The sequence below is a fragment of the Anolis sagrei genome, chromosome 5 (assembly GCF_037176765.1).
Source record: "Anolis sagrei isolate rAnoSag1 chromosome 5, rAnoSag1.mat, whole genome shotgun sequence".
Taxonomy (NCBI): domain Eukaryota; kingdom Metazoa; phylum Chordata; class Lepidosauria; order Squamata; family Dactyloidae; genus Anolis; species Anolis sagrei.
This window is the reverse complement of record NC_090025.1, coordinates 99,337,586-99,353,455: the sequence shown is the minus strand read 5'-3', so window position 1 is coordinate 99,353,455 and position 15,870 is coordinate 99,337,586.

Here is a 15,870-nt window from a genome sequence, read left to right as displayed (position 1 = left end):
AACCCCAGAATTTACAATGCTGCTAACAATGGTGGTACAGACATGGAGGAGGTGGCAACCCAGTGGGACAGATGCTGTCAAAACACATCAGAATAGTGGGGACTTCCGGTGTGGAATCATGGCGGCAAGATGGTGGTTTTGAGAGCTCCTCAAACCTCAGCGTCTTTTGAGTGATGTGGCGAGCCTTCGGCTCCCCCTAACCAGCGGATGGAGACTGGGAAGGACGCAAAACCCACAGGGGTGCCAGCCGACGGTCTAAATTCCCCTCTCCCCTCAAGGGCGGGGGGCAGATAGACCCGGCAGTGGCCCCCACAGGGTAGCGATCACCGAAACGCTAGCCGGCCAGCTGACTACAGCGGATCTCGGCACTTTGCCGCCATCCACACCTTACTAAGGAAAGAAGCATACAACAAGAGGTTGTGAGTAAACACTCTTTCTGCCTCGGTATTTCTAAGAACTTCCAAAAAGGGATGAGAGATGGAAGAGTAATATGCTCTATCTAGTTCTGTACAATTAAGTTGTTGTTGTACAGCCTACCAATATTATTATTATTATTGGAATTGCCAATACTGTGGATACTGTTGATGTGAGAAAGGCTTGGTCGTGAAACCCCACCATCTCGGTTCAGCTCACGCAACTTATGCTAGAGGTTAATATCCCGAAGGAGAGAGACGCGGGGCTTGGCCGCTTATTACAGCAGAAAGAGGAGCTGAGAGGCGCTGATGGTTTGTCGGGTTAAGAACAGAACAAAAGTACTACAAACTATTACTCCCGCCACCTCGCCACGCCACTTTGACTCTGAAGAGGAACCCCGCTGAAACTCTAAACTCCAAATCCCCCTCCCCTCCCCTCCATTCGTTTGTTCCATCAAGGGGGCAGAAAAAATAGATTACAATATAAAACAATATAAGACACAATATAATATACAGTTAGGACTGCCCGGAGAAACAGCCGAAAACGCCGAAGCCTAAGGCGCAAACAAGAGAACAGGAGAATACATTAGACTTGAACTACTCTAAAAACTCAATGTATAGCCTACGAATCCTCTAATCAACTCCCAGCCCTAACCAATAATTAGGGCAATTAAAGAATTTAAAACTACAAAGGCAATTAAAGGACTTAAGATAGTTAATTAAGATAACTAACCCTACCCTGAAGCGCCCGCCAGCTGCGTTGCATCTCCTCCGACGTGCGCACACTTGGGAGCTTGGCGCGAACGCGCGGAGACGGGACATCGCGAGGAGACGCGAGAAACGCGAGGAACTGAGAAAGCTCGCGAGATTTGGCCGGGAGACTTGGCGCGAGAGTGGAAATAAATCGAAATAAAGAAATAAAGAAGTAGAAAATAAGAAGAAAGGAAGCCTTAGAGCGCAACGGAGGGAATTGAAGGAAGAGAAACAAGAAAGAGAGTAAGTACAAAAGACTTACAATTTAACAATAAATAAATAAATATATATATATCCTGTGCCGGCTGACAAAGGAGGGGAAGGAAAAGAAAGAAAACATTCTATCTAAATTTCACAATATTACAACTTGCCTTCTGGACAGCCAGTTGCCAGAAGGGCTAAGTCAGAGGAGGAGTGGAAAATAAAAACAATAACCCGGCTAAGATACAAAGAGAGGAAGGAAAGATCAAGGAAAGGGGCAAAAAAAAAAAAAAAAAAGCGAAAGCAGAGGAACAAGCAGCAATGGAAAAAGAGAAAAGACTTCAAAAGGATCACACTGGAGCTAACCAAATAGGAGATTCAAAATCAGGAAAAGCAGAGATGTCCACACCAAAAAATAAGGGAGAAAAAGGTGACAAAGGTGAGAAGGAGAAGGAAATAGAAAAGAAATTACCTACCTCAACATCTGGCTCAAATAAAAAGAATGTAATCATAGAAGAATCAATCCTGAAAGAAATTTTAAAAGAGGTAAAAGAAATCTCAGCGAAACAAGATACGCACCAGGAGAATTTAACAAAATTGTCAGAGAAACAAGATGCACATCAGGGGGAACTCCAGAAAATGCGAAAAGAAATGACAGAAGAATTAAATACAATGAAAAAGGAAATACAATCGTTCCAACAAGAGATGAAAGAAATCAAGAAAGAAAAACAAGAAATGTCGCGCAAACAGGAACAATGTGAAAAAAGACTAGAGGAGCTGGCAGAAAGAAGCTCGAGACTGGAAAGACAACAAGAGAAAATGGAAGCCAATGAACTGGAATTTCAGCTCAGATACAGAAACATAATGGAAGATCCAAAAGAAGATATAAGAAAAATTGTGGTCGAGATAACAGCGAATTTGCTAGAGCAACCAAAGGAGGAATTAGAAAATCAGATCGACCGAGTGTACCGCATAACTACCAACTTTGCTAAGAAAAATAAAGTGGATCGAGATGTTATAGTACATCTTAGTAAGAAGACAACCAGAGATGGAATTCTTAGATGTAACAATCAGGGACATACATCTTATAAAGGCAGGAAAATCGCCATAATGAAAGAGATCCCTCAAACCACCTTACAAAAAAGGAAAAAATACTTATTCCTGACTGAAGAGTTAAAGCAATTAAATATAAGATTTCGTTGGGAAAGAACGGAAGGGATAATGGTTACATACAAAGGAGAACGGCTTTGGTTAACAACGGAAGAAAAAGCGCAAGATTTCCACAAAAGGCTAAAAAGAGAAACAGGACAAAAACAAGGAGTCAAACGAGCAAGACCAACATCACCGAGAGGTACACCGTATGCAGAGGAGCCGACGGAGTGGGAACCAGACGCTAAGGAGGCAAGAGTAAAAGAGGATAACGAAAATGAAAATAAAGATGGAGTGGAGTCTTAAGTGTATATCCAATAACACCAACGGTTTGAACTCCCCGAATAAGAGAAGAAAGATCTTTAACTACCTCAAGAAAGGGAATTATGACCTAATTGCGCTCCAAGAGACACATATCTCTCAAAAACATGTGGCGCATCTCACCCAAAAGGGATTACAGACATTTTATTCAGCATCAGCCGAGAAAAAAAGAGGAGTCGTGATCTATGTAAAGGAGTCAATTCCTGCCAGACAAGTATTTAAGGATATGGAGGGCAGAATGATTGGGGTGATTGTGGAAAGAGCGGGGTGGAAAGGGTTGTTTTGTAACTTATATGCCCCAAACGGGGCGAAAAATAAATTTGCAAATAAACTTTAAAAATTATTAATGGAACTAGAATATGACGACCTTGTTTTATTGGGGGACTTCAATGGTGTCCTAGATTCCAATTTGGATAAAAGTATTAGAGAAAAAGGAAGGAAGAATGATAGAGGAGGGAAACTACCAGACTCCTTCCTAAAAATACAAACCGACCTCGGGTTACAGGACGTTTGGAGAACCCATAATGAGAACGTAAGGGATTATACATTCTACTCCGACAGGCATAAGAGATGGACTAGAATTGATATGATCTGGGCCACTAAGACACTTATAGGGAAAGTCAGCAAAATACAAATTCTACCGCGACAATATTCAGACCATTGCCCGATAGAAATGGCCATAAACCATAAAAATAAAAGCAAGAAATGGAGATTAAATGAAGACTTATTAAGAGCTGAGGAAGACATCAAGAGAAACATGGAGATCCTGACAGAATTCTTCAAGCTAAACAACACCGACAATATAGCAAAAAATACAATATGGGACACCAGTAAGGCCTACATGAGAGGTATATTTATCCAGCAAGGTAGTAGGAAATATAAGGAAAAAAAGCGGAAGGAAAAGGAAATAAATGACAGAATAGAAGAAGTAGAGAAACAATTTAAAAAACATACAAAGGACGAGAAAATCAAATTAGAATTAAAAATATTGAACAAGCAAAAAGAACGCCTAGAGCTGGACCAAATGGCAAGAAACCTGCTATTTGTGAGACAAGATTTCTTCCAAAATGCAAATAAAGCAGGGAAATGGCTCTCGAGAAGAATTAAAAAGAAAAAATGTGCACAAAATATCACCCAAATCATAGAGGAAGATAAGGTTTTCGCCAAAAATGAAGAAATAATAGCCCAGTTCTATACATTCTATAAAAACCTATATAAGAAAGACCCGATAAGCAGAGAAAAGATCAACGAATTCCTGGGGAAACAAAATATAGAGAGACTATCAGAATCCCAGAGAGAAGCACTAAATAGAGATATCACGATAGAAGAGATGGAGAGAGCGATTAAGAGACTGGATTCTAGGAAAACACCAGGACCAGATGGAATATCAATGTTATACTATAAAAAACTTAAAGGGGTTATTATACCAAATCTGAGAGCAGTTATGAATGAAATCTTACAAACTGGGAAAATGCCCGACTCTTGGAAAGAGGCCAATATTGTTATGATACATAAAGAAGGTATGGACCCCCTCAGTGTAAAGAACTATAGACCAATTTCGCTTTTAAATAGTGATTATAAAATCTTCACTACAGTATTAGCGGATAGGCTGAAAGGGTTCCTATCTTCATGGATAAAGGAAGAGCAGACAGGATTTCTAACAAATAGGAAAATGAAGGACAATGTCAGAAACATCCTAGACATTATAGAATACCACGAAGCCCACCCCCAAAAAGAACTGGCTATATTATCTGTCGATGCGGAGAAGGCTTTCGACAATCTCAACTGGTCCTTCTTCAACTCTATATTGAGAGAAATGGATGCCGGACACAATTTCCTGAATGCCGTAAATGCCATCTATTCAGACCAGAAAGCCAAGATAAGAGTGAATGGACAAGACTCAGAAAATCTCGACATCGAAAAGGGTACGAGACAGGGCTGTCCTTTATCGCCACTAATCTTCATCTTGGCACTTGAAATCCTACTTAATGGGATCAGGGAAGACATTACATTGAAAGGAGTAACCATCCAAAAAGAGTCTTTTAAACTGAGGGCTTTCGCCGATGATTTAATTTGTACGATACAGGACCCTTTAAATAACATCAAAAAGTGGATTGATAAGATAGAGAAGTTCGGTGAAGTCTCAGGCTTCAGAATTAATAAACTAAAATCTAATGTACTAACTAAAAACATCTCTAAAGAAAGGAAGGAAAAGCTCATGGAGCTTTCAGGATTACCAATAACATCTAAAATTAAATACCTGGGTATCTATATAACAGCTAAAAATTCCCAACTCCTAAAAAATAATTATGAAGCGAAATGGAGGGAAATTAAGAAAGATCTGAAAGACTGGCAGTATATGAAATTATCCCTATTGGGCAGAATCTCGGTAATAAAATCTAATATCCTTCCAAAGATGTTGCATCTGTTTCAAAACCTCCCTATAATTAGAAGGAAGCAGCTTTTTAAGGAGTGGCATAAAGACATCTCGAAATTTGTGTGGAACAACAAAAAACCTAGAATCAACCTGACGAATTTGACAGATGAAAGAAGAAGAGGGGGGCTGGGCTTGCCAAACTTAAAACTATACTTCGAAGCAAGCTGTATGGAGTGGATCAAAGACTGGATACTACTAAAAAATAAAAAACTGCTAATCCTAGAAGGCCACGACCTAAGAACCGGGTGGCATGCCTATTTATGGCACAATAAAGCAAAAGTGGAAAAAAAACTTCCGGAACCACTTTATTCGATCGGCTTTGTTGAAAGTGTGGGACCAGTATAAGGATAGGATGTATCCCAAAACGCCACTCTGGGTCTCCCCCCTCGAAGCCCATCAAAGGAGGGAATTGGGATGGGGCTCATGGCCTACATATAAAGATCTGTTACTTAGGGAAAGAAAAGAAACCAGGATTAAATCTCAGGAGGAATTAAAAGTGCAATATAATAACATCACTTGGCTTCAGCATTGGCAGCTGAAGGAATATTTCAGAAAAGACAGCCAATTAGGGTTTATGGAAAACCCAACAGCATGGGATAGGCTCTTGGACTCCCCCAGAAAATACATCACAAAAGCATATAAGATACTATTAGAATGGTCTACAGAGGAAGAACGGGTCAAAGAATATATGATAAATTGGGCTAGATTAATAGGGCGATCCATCTCTTTAGATGAATGGAGTTTAATATGGAATAGTAAAACAAATTACTCCTACTCCTACTACCTAAAAGAACACTGGGTGAAAATGACACATCAGTGGTATCTAACACCAGCCAAGATAGCAAAATTCTCCAAACAGATGTGCTATAAGTGCTGGAAGTGTGGAGAACAGAAGGGGACCTATCGACACATGTGGTGGTCCTGCGAGAGGGTAAGCAAGTTCTGGAAATTAATACATGAGAAATGTCAAAAAATATTAAAGAAAAATATCCCTTTCAGACCGGAATGCTTCCTATTAGGACTTACGGGCGGGGTGTGGGACAAAGAGACAGACAAATTATTCACCCACTTAATAACGGCAGCCCGATTATTACTGGCAAAGGTCTGGAGACAAAAGACAATTCCATCGGAAGAAGAGTGGATAGAGAAAATACTAGATATAATGAATGTGGACCAATTAACGAACATCCTGTCAACCTCACGAAATATGCCTGTATCTCCAACGAACTGGACCCCGGTTAGGGATTGGCTTAGAGAAAAGAAGATAAAATTATCAACAGACTAACACCTTTTTTATAAAAGTAAGACACAGTATCCAGACAGGAGGCTAAGAGGAATGGAAAGATTTCAGTAATATCATTAGCTACAACAAGACAATACGAAGAAAACCTTTTTGTAACGTAAAGAGCTTTTTTTAATATAGATGAATAACCCCTCAGGTATTTATTAGTAAGAAGTCGTAGTAAGATAAGATAGAGCAATGTAGAACAAAAAATATATATATAAGGATAGTGTAAGTATAGAAAGTGAAACTATACAATGAAATGCCGTAGCAGAGAGAGAAGGAGGTCAAATAGTGGCTATAAGCACTCTGTTTTTAATGTATCTGTATTATATGTTTTGTGGCTAGGATTAGATAGTTAGTAAGGCTGGGTTAGGGGGTCTGTGAATCCTATAGTATTGTCGAATGTTTTCTGTATTGTCTTTGTATTGTTGTTTTTATGTCTTTTTATGTCTTCCTATGTTGTAATAATAAAATTCATAATAAAAAAAAAAAGAAAACACATCAGAATAGTGGTCCCAGTTTCAGCATGTACGTGTTTGATCCACGGCAGATTTATACTCAGGTAGCCTGCACAGTGTAGATTGTTTCGCAGTGGCAAATTTTATCCAGTGCCCAAAGTCCAAATGCAAAAAGACTCACAGATCAGAGTAAAAATGAAACAGAAAATCTTTACTTTTTACTTAGCAGAGATGAAAAATATAAGACTTGCAATGCATACAAAAATCAAACATTGCAAGAAACTTACATAGCCCACAAAATAAGGCATCTTCATTTTACATCAAATGTGAAAGCAAAAATAAATCTCGAATAAATGACTATTTCACCATTTATTTATTATTATTTATTTTGCATATTTCTACCCCGCCCTTCTCAACCCCCGTTGGGGGACTCAGGGTGGCTTACAAAAGGCACAATTCGATGCCTACACAAACAATAAAAATAGAACATATATAAACAGCAAATAAAACAATTATAAAAAATTAAAACAATCAATTATACATCACAATCAATAAAATAAATCTCATGCTCAACGTTCGTCAGCTCAGAATCCGTAAATTCATTCCACATTGTCAGTTCCTATTAATTCTAGTCATCATTGTCCTTTATCTATCTGCCAGGTTACCCAAAAGCCTGTGAAAATTGCCTCTTGTATTGTATCTTAAAAGAGAAGACCTGGGGGAATGGGCCGTTTTTGAGGGGAAGAATCAGGATTTAGAAGCCAAGTGTCACCATAGCTTTCTTCAGAGTAGCTTTCCACCAACAATCACCTACAACCACCTACCACTCACACTGTAAAAACCCATACAGATATACACAATTGGGCGTGGTTCAATCTTACTGGTTGACCTACGTTCCCAGCTGTTTAAGATAATTAACACCACAAGGTTTTTCTTCACGCACACACACTTGGTCCTGCTATGACTTACCGTAACATAGATGACCTCACAGTTGACCTTATGTTAATCAGTAGCAGAATTGTAAGAAAAAAAGATGAAGAAAATGTTCCTAGTTATGTAACTAAAATTCTTAAGTCCTGTCCCTCCACCCAAACTTCTCTATGATGCTCCACTTTTCATAGAACATGCAGAATGAGAAATATTTTATACCTGCTTTAGAAGTGAGTTCTATTTATTGCAGAATACATTGTAGCAAAATGTGTTTTCCTTTTTTCCATAAGTTTTATTATGCATTTCGAAAACAAACACACACACACACACACACAGAATTTCACATAAAGAAAAGAGAACAAAGAAGGGGATAATGTGTTTTTCAGCAAGAGAATCTATGACATATCTTTGCTGGTTGAAGGGTAAAACACACAAAGTCTTTCTGCTGGAACAGAAATAATTTATTTTTAGAATGCTATCACTTAAAAAAAAATAAATAAAGCATGCCCATTCAGGTTTCCAGAGCTGATAGTGTACAAAGGTGCAAATGAGATTTCTAATTTCACAGTGGTCTACAGGCAGTCCCTGAGTTACGAACAAGATAGGTTCTGTAGGTTGTTCTTCATTTGAATTTATATGTAAGTCGGAACAGGTTCATTTTAAAAGTGTAACTCCAGCCATTTTTTTTTAAAAAATGGATAGCATGAGGAAGGGTTAACAACTCCGTGCCCCTATTCAGAGGATTTTACTTAATTTTCTGTCTCTGTGACTATTGGAAACAAGGATTTGTGATAAAGCTTCACTGGAGATACCCTTTCCCCATAATAACTTTTATAGGAGTGAACTTCCCTTCCTAGGAGTAGATTTCCTCTCAACTCTTGTTGTCTCATCCCTGTTTATAACTAGCCACCTCTACATTGGCCTTCCTCTGTTGGTGATCCGGAAGCTCAAGTTGATACAAAATGCAGCTGCTCGGCTTCTTGCGGGAATTCCGATGAGATGCCACATAACACCAATCTTACTGCAGCTGCATTGGTTGCATTGGTTACCAATTGATCACCGGATCACTTTCAAAGTCATGGTACTCGCCTTTAAGGCATTGCATAGTCTGGGGCCGATGTACCTGAGGGACCACCTCACCCCCTACCAACCCCAGAGATCCCTCCATTCTGAGGACCAAGATCTATTGGAAATTCCCAGTGTCAAGACCTTGCGTCTAACAGCAACCAGACGCAGAGCCTTTACAGCAGTGGCACCATCATTCTGGAATACTCTGCCACCTGAAGTCCGTGCCTTGCGGGACTTATCAGCTTTCCGCAGGGCATGTAAGACATATCTGTTTCGATGGTCCTTTGATCTTTGATATTGCTGTTTTTAAATTGTTTTAAATTGTTTTAAAATTGTGTTCGATTTTAGCCTGTTCTTGTAAGCCGCTCCGAACCCCAGGGGAGTGGCGGCATATACGGTCGAATAATAAATAAATAAATAAATAAAATAAAATAAATGCTGTCTTCTTGGCTGGTGGAAGCCAGGTGGTGATACTTCCCCTCATGGGATGAGAAGGAAGGTAAGGCAGGCAATGTGGGGCATGGAGCCCATGGATTTGCCCTGATGCGGGGCTAATTCATGGGACTTTCTGATAAGGTCCTAGAGGTCTGCCTATATAGTGTTATTGCTAAATTGACTACCCAACTATTCAACATAAGTTAGATGTTTGTAACTTGGGGATTCTCTGTATAGCATTATGTAATCTGAATGTCTAGTGGATAAATTGATTACCCAGCTTCCATAATCCTCACCTTCGATGGGTGGAGAAATCTCTGTGGATTGAAAACTCTCTTCAAGGAAGTCCTAATTAATGATGTCAGGTTTTCTCTAATAAGAAATCTTACTTCTTTGCAATATGGTAGGTTGACAAGGGCATAATGTTATGGTATTATAGTGTCCAAATACTGTATTATTATGAAAGTCTTTCTTTCTTCATCAAAGCAGAGAAGTTGGAAGTGAAGATTGCATGGTCATTTTCAAATAACTTAGACAGGAAGAGTGAAGGAACGGGTAGGAAAAAAACTACTGGTATTTAGATGAGAATTACTAAAAGCACCGTATATACTCGAGTATAAGCCGACCCGAATATAAGCCATGGTACCTAATTTTACCACAAAAAACTGGGAAAACTTCTTGACTCGAGTATAACCTGGGGGTGGGAAATGCAGTAGCTACTGGTAAATTTCAAAATAAAAATAGATACCAATAACATTACATTAATTGAGTAATCAGTAGGTTAAATGTTTTTAAATCTTTACAAAAAAAACCCTGTAATTTAAGATAAGACTACCCAATGCTGATTAAACTATTATTCTAACCTTCTTCAATGTAGATGTGCTTACGTATCCTTCCAATAATCACCATAGTTTATTTTAACTATACATTTTGGGGAAATACTGTGTGTATATGTGTGCTGGTACGGCTGTACCAGGAGCTTCAGCTTCATTTTCTTTCTATTGAGTGTTTGCATATATTCCAAGGTTCCATGCATTTTGCAGTAAGGTGGCTTCCCCTGGTTTGCAATTATAGGGCCAATGACTTGACTATCATTGTTAAGTTTTGGTTCCGCCCCTTTTTCCAGGGCTCTGGGAGGGAAAGGGAACCATTTTTAGTTCAGTCTTATAGTGAAAAGCTTAGCTACAGGACGTGGATCAGCTCCATCTATAGACAAGCGTCGTTTCTCACAGCATCCGGGGGAAACAGAAGCATCCAGGGAAAACAGCTCCACATCTTTCGTGGAAAAGATCCAAAAGAACTCCAGCTGGAGAATCTACAAAGCCTTGGCTGGTAGGTCTACTCGGGTAACCAGAAGCAATTGGTGGCGGGAGTAGAGCCCACACCAGCAAGCATAGAAAGTAGATTGCCTGGGAGGGGTTAAAAAGGGTTTTCCTTTTAAAGAAAAGAAACAGTTCATGAAGTCAGTTACCTGTCCATTTGGGCAAGTTAAGAAGCATTTGTTTGGCTTGTTGAAGGTCTGAGAAGTGTTTGTTTAAATTGTTGAAGATCTAAGCAATAATAAAGGACTTTGTTAAACTTTTCAAGCATCTAAAGACTTTTGTATAGGAAAATCCTTAGGGCCTCTCAGCCAAGGCAAACTGGCTTCCCGCTGGGCACAAAGAGCACGTCCTGTTCAAAAGACAATTATTATAGGCCCAGCACATGACACCACAATATGACTAAGGAAAAGTGGGAAAGACTGGCACCTAGAGAGGAGGAAAGGAAGGTATGCACTGCATGAGAAAGGAGGAGAGGAAGGTGTGTGCTATGTGAGAGGAAGGAGAGCTAGGTGTGAGGCTGAAAGATGCCCTTCTTTCAGCCCTACTTCTTCCCACCAGGACCCTCACCTGAGTATAAGCTGAGGGAGGGGGGGGGGGTTTCAGTCTAAAAAAGGGCTGAAAGTGAGGCATATACTTGAGTATATACAGTAATTTAGTTAAATTTCAGATTAAAATAAAATTTTAAGGCTTAGTAATTATGAGTAGAAAGAGGGTGATGATGATCAATATTCACTAGGGAGAAAGTGCAGAGGAAAAATAATATTTTCTATGTAGAAGATGATGGATGTGGGCTCTCCACCACATACATGCAGCTGAGTAGGTCTGCTACAGAGGTGGCTCAAGTAATGTGGTGTTTAGCAAAGACAAGTTACTTACTGAAGGCATGCCAAGGTTTTGGATATAAATCATACCCATTGTTTTGTTTTTAAAACACACATTGGCTTTTGCATGGCTGGATGTGTAAATTCAGATTGCTGTGTACTGGCCTTTCCCAACAAGGTCTCATCAATTACTGATCTCAGTTCCAGCCAAGACTCCAGTGAAAATGGCTAACTGTCAAGAATGGTAAACATTGTAATACAACACATAGAAGTCCAGTGTCAGAACGTTTGTCCTGCACTGCACTGTCCTCCTACCACTTGCTGTAGCAAAATTATTCTTACTACAGAGGTCTAGGAAGGTTCACGGAGAAGACAGTCTATGATAAGCATGCACAGAAGGTTACATGAGAGTATGCCAAAAAGCTTAGGCGGTGTGTTTGTGGTTAGACAACTTTGCAACAAGTTTTTTATTTTAGAATCAAAGCCAGATGGTTTTTAGTGGTCTGGTTTGTGCTTGTAAATTTACAACTGTAAGTGTTATGAGATTATATTTTAAAGTAAACATAAAGACATTTTCACAGCTGAAACACTTTTTATATGCCACAAGTCTTTCTTATATATGTAGCTCTTAAAATGTGTAAGAACTATCAAAATTCACATTCAATATCTACTTCTTATATACTTTAAAATATGCACATATTGGATGTGAGACCTCTTGAGGTAAATGTCATTTAGTCCCATGACTAGTATATGTATATGTATGTTTGTATGACTACTTCACAATTCTATTATTAGACATAGCTGTTTACTTGTTTTGTAACCTATAGTGAGAAATCGGTGTCCTATGTCGCAAATACGTCTGGCAGGGATGAGAGACATGGCCTTCTCAGCTGTGGTCCCCCACTTGTGGAACTCTCTTCCCACCGAAGTAAGATCGGCTTTGTTCCCCCTATCGTTTAGGAAGAAATTGAAGTCGTGGTTCTGGGACCAGGCTTTTGGACAACAGACATAGATAGCACTTGGGATATGGAATAGACTGGAATGGTGATACAGCTGTTAATACTGTTTTTATTGTTTTAATGAACATTTTACTTATTGTTTTAATTGTTATTATATTGCTATTGTTATTATATGTAGTGGCATTGAATTGCTACCAAATGTAAGCCATCCTGAGTCCCCCTTCGGAGGTTGAGAAGGAACGGGATAGAAATAGTGGAAATAAATAAATAAATAAATAAATATGTTGCTGAAGTACAACTCCCATTAAATCTGATGACTGTGGTTAGGACTAGAGGAAGTCAAAATCCAACATCATCTGTAGGGCCATTAACTCCGTAGTTCTGTAAGTGTGTGTGTGTGTGTATAGTACAGCATCTTTATGTGAAAATAACCTCCACTGATACCAAGGCAAGTCATAGAATCATAGAGTTGGAAGAGACCTCATGGGCCAACCTGTCCAACCCCCTGCCAAGAAGCAGGAAAATCACATTCAAAGCACCCTCAACAGATGTCATCCATCCTGTTCTGTCTTCCAGGAGCTTGGTTTGCATTGCCCTTTAGTTGCTTGAAATAACATCCCTTTGTATTTCCCAGGGTTGCTACAGTCTTAGCAGCACCTTAATAATCAAACATTAACAGAGGCTGGAAGCCAGCCTGCAAACCCTTTGCAGCTATTGGTTTAAAAAGTATTCTTTTGGTCTAGAGACCGCCCTTTTTCCTGGGGATGAGATCTCCATTTTGGAAAGGCTCTCCTGCTTTCTTTAGTATAGAAAAAGCCTCAGATGTGCTGGTGGGCAAGCTAGGCAGCTCGGACAAGCCATTGTGAGTACGATTGAGATTGAGGGTTGAGGTTAAGGTTAAAGTCACCCTCTTGCCTTAGAAACTGGAGCTGAGCTAAGATAAAGACCTGCTCTTTCTAAAGGACAGCAGCTCAGTGCTGGGGTAGGGAATATCTCCGGATTTCTCTGCTATTGAGAAAGGCTCCATCACTTCATCTCCAAAACTAATCTTGAGCTTAGATAGGGGAAGACCTGTTCTTTCTGAAAGAATACAGCTCAGGGTTAGGGTAAAAGATCCCAGGATTTTTCTATCGTTGGGGAAAGGTTAACTCGGTAACTGAAGGAAAAAGGAAAGAAAGAACATCTATATGGTTTCCCAAGTTGACTGTTTTGTTTGTAACTTCATCAAGCTGTGCTAAGTCTGTCAAGGACTTTGAAAAATAAATGTTCTGTTGATGTTCAAATCTGGATTGGCTTCAGTTGCTGAGAATTGTGAGCTTCTAAGAAAGGCACCCGCAGTAAAGAGAGAAGCACATCTTAGTTTTAACTTTACAGTGTCTGGGTGTGACGACACACATTTTATGTTTAAAAGTGTCCAAAGAAGGAGCCTCCACATACTTAGTGGCAGAGAGTTCCACTGCCGAACAGCTCTCTCAGTCAGGAAGTTTTTCCTCATGTTCAGGTGGATTCTCTCTTCTTGTAGTTTGAAGCCATTGTTCCACGTCCTAGTCTCCAGGGCAGCAGAAAACAAGCTTACTCCCTCCTCCCTATGGCTTCCTCTCAAATATTTATACATTTATACATAAAGTCAAGTATGTCTTTATTACAGTTGACAACCCATAAGGCAATACAATAGTTATATAACATATGTAAAAGTGGTGTGCACACATTATGTTGGGAAACAAAACAAGCTAAGTTGGGAAAGTTACAAAGGATATAACTAAAAGTACGGAAGGATATTGTACGGATACCATGGAAATCTGCTTCTGAGGAGAGATGTGAACCACCAACCCTGCCTCTTTGAGAAATTCAGCTCATAAAAAGCCTTTTGGATTCTTTTTGTAATCACTCCAATATTTCAGCTGAAGAGGCACCAGCAAATTTATTTGAAATTTTGCTCTTGGAAAAAAACCTGACAAACTGGAGATGTCTGGGATCCCACTGAGAATTTTATTTCTGTGAGAGACACCCTTGATTCCCTTGAAGTTACTCAGAATTTTTGCCTGCGGGGATGCTTGCAACTTTGCTTCAAATTTAATTTGACACATAAAATCATTTACCATTCTTCTTCCACGTAAACATGTACGGGGGTTGGATTGCTGGGCTATTTAGGGCTGGAGCCCAAGTATGCTTGTGTTTAGTCTTTGTGAAATACTTTTGAACAAAACTTCACAGCTCTGAGGTAGATATATTTGCACATTTCTTAGTTAGAGCTCAGGCCTGTGTGCAGGAATCAGACAGGCATTTAATTAGTTCCTTATCTAATTAAATGCTGATCTGATTCTTGTGCCTAAATCCAAAAAAATGTGCAGATGGTTGCATGAAATGGCTTTTCCCATGGTTGGTATCTTTGCAAAACCTCCTACTAAATGTTAAGCAATGAATGACCCTTAAGTTTTTACAAAGCTTTGATATGCAATTCAGCTGAGCACTTTTTCTACAATACCATTTTCAAAACAAATGGAAGGTTGGAACAAAAAACCTATTCATAATGGACAACAAAGCAGGGGTCAGATCTGTGATCCAGTAAATTGATATGATTAACGGCTGCACTCTGTTGAATTTCCTATCAGCAGTTTTCAGGTTTACTTTGATTTACTGTCCTCAGGCTCTGTTGGACCCACAAACAAGCTTGAATGACGTATATTTCACTGCTTACTTGGATGGATTACTGGAGAAGCCATCACTGTTGTAGGAAAAACAGTTTTATATGTGATGATACAGCCACAAAGCAATCTACATGAAGGAGGTCTTCTCCTATGAGTGTGGGTAAGGTGGCACAGTGGGTTAAACCCCTGTGCTGGCAGGACTGAAGACTGACAGGTTGCAGGTTCGAATCCGGGGAGAGGCGGATGAGCTCCCTCTATCAGCTCCAGCTCCTCATGCAGGGACATGAGAGAAGCCTCCCACAAGGGTAATAAAAACATCAAATCATCCAGGCGTCCCCTGGGCAACGTCCTTGCAGACGGCCAATTCTCTCACACCAGAAGCAACTTGCAGTTTCTCAAGTCGCTCCTGACACGACCAAAATAAATAAATAAAATAAATCTAGACAGAAGCTATACAATTATGAATGGTGTCAAAAGAAGACATGTGCTACTCCTCTCTCACACATTTCATAATGTTGACATCCCAAAAGACATACCGAAATACAACACTGCCTGAGCTCTGCGAGTGCAGCAATTTTCCGAATGAAGCAGAGAGTGTTTGAGGACTGGGACATCCGTAGGGATACCAAGGTGCTTGTCTATAAAGGTAATGTCCTCCCAACCCTGCTAT